General features: G+C 50.9%; 1 protein-coding gene across 1 annotated transcript in view; it reads left to right on the forward strand.

Moving 5' to 3' along the window:
• LOC113202698 (lachesin-like) overlaps positions 1-2,081 on the forward strand; it is a 79,986-nt gene that overhangs the window by 66,743 nt on the left and 11,162 nt on the right. The gene's annotated exons all lie outside the window — the stretch shown is intronic.

The following is a 2,081-nucleotide window of genomic DNA, read 5'->3' on the forward strand; positions in this document are numbered from 1 at the left end:
GAGCCGGGAGGACCGCAGGATTGGCCGTAGTTACTGTGAGGCGATCCGATATGGACAAATCATGACAGAACTAGCTGGCTGCATAGAGATGATAACTATTGTGTCTGTGGCGAACTGCAGCCGAGTCAAACGCTCGCGGGATCATAGGGTATCAGGCGACCAGGGCTCGCCTCCACCGTCATTCTGCTAGTGCGCTATAGTTTGCATTCAACTCGTTTGCTGTGATTTTGGCCCAACGAAATGCGATTCCCCAATATGCATTGCATCATAGGGGGATGCGGTATGAGGAAAAATCGTCGCTATCAAACGACACTCGCATGCACTCTGACGACACCAGGTACCTGCGATACATCAGTTACTGCAGTAAAATGCATTACTATCGGCTGCTGTCGCATTTTGATGCAATATTATGTGTAGTCAGTTCAGTCCGATAACCTTTTTTATCACTGTAAGTTTCTTACAAAGAACAGCTCTTCGTAACGTACAAAGGATTTGACACCTTTGTAATACAAACAAATCCTTTGTATTACGAATGGTTTGGCTTTGTATTACGAAGAGCACGTGTCTGTTAAGAAACTGGCGCACTTTGTAATACGAAGAAAATCCGTTTGTAATATGGTGGTTCCAGATCCTTTGTACGTTACAAACCCAATTCTTCATAATATGAAGACCACTCTTTGTAAGGAACTAAGAGTGATCGCTCCCGTATAGAGGTGCAATATTAGATGAGAGATTCGCATTTTGAGCCGTCGTCGTTATTTGCATATTGAATTTGAAAAAGTCTTCATATATTTGCACTCTTCAATAAGTTTACAGTGTCCCTCCTCTGTATGGCTGTGCCGCATATCTTTTTCTCCCTCCGCGCCGTGCGGGTTGGGGTCTCGGGCTCTGCCTGCTTGCCACTTGACAGTAAGACTGTGCAAGCAATTAGATTCCACAAGAACTCTCCGTCGACGAACGGGGCTCGGGCTCATGCTGGCTGCTTCACCGGGCCGAGTGGGGAGCAGCGGGGGATCGCAGCGAAACGCGATGAGGCTTTGCTATGTCTCTACTGCGCTCCATCTGCTGGAGAGAGAGAGAGAGAGAGAGAGAGAGAGAGAGAGAGAGAGAGAGAGAGAGAGAGAGCAGTATAAGTACAAAGCCAAATGAAGAGTAAGGAAACGGAAGCGCCACGACGCGGGAGATGGGCAAAAATCCCCCACTCCGCCGGGCTCAGGAAGAGAAGAGTAACCACACCGAGTACAACACGCGGGCGAACACGGCGGCGGCGGCGCAGAGAGAGAGCGTTGCGATCAGCTATATAGAGGCACTACAACTACTGTGCGCTGCCCCCGCTCCGCATAGGCAGGCCCCTCTCCAGCCGCCGCGGAGCTTGGAACGCGTTAGGCTACAACGTCGAGCCGTCGGCTCCGAGTGGCGACCTGGCTCCACACGGCGGCATAGAGATCGCGCAAACACGAACATCCTCTTCGCCGCAACTCGCAGAACGACACGCGCGGGTCGCTCGGCCAGTGCAGTGTCGCGTGGGTTATTGCAATTTTAATCGCAGTCTGCCCTCGGTCGAGCGGGTCGAGTTGCACGTGCTGATGGTGAGGTAGAGGGGGCGGCAACGGCCCAGGAGGACTAGGGTCGGAATCCCTGGAGACTTTCCAGAACATTTCAGGAAAGTTTCGGGCAAAAACGAAAAATTTCCGGGGAAAATGCATGACGTTCACATTCGAACAATCGCAGCCAAGTTAAGAGGCTGGGGCCCATCTTGCTCGCTTTGATGCAGAATGTAACCGTCACAGCCGAGGCCACCGCGCTGTGAGCGGTCCATAGTGAGAAGACAGGTTTGTTTTTTCGTGTTTTTCTCGCCTTGCTTGGAAATCAATTAATGTCTTAAGTGCTGTCTCTGGTCTGGGGCGTCTACTCGTGCTACTCCGACTTTTCGTTCCACCCTGGAAACGTAAACGAATTTGACAACTAAGCACCGTTGGTTTTCCAGTGTGTCAACGAACTTCTATAGAGCTGGATACGAGGCAGTGATAGTAGCTCTCTCTCTCTCTCTCTCTCTCTCTCTCTCTCTCTCTCTCTCTCTC

The sequence above is a fragment of the Frankliniella occidentalis genome, unplaced genomic scaffold, assembly GCF_000697945.3.
Source record: "Frankliniella occidentalis isolate FOCC.00 unplaced genomic scaffold, Focc_3.1 Scaffold9, whole genome shotgun sequence".
NCBI classification, from domain to species: Eukaryota; Metazoa; Arthropoda; class Insecta; order Thysanoptera; family Thripidae; genus Frankliniella; species Frankliniella occidentalis.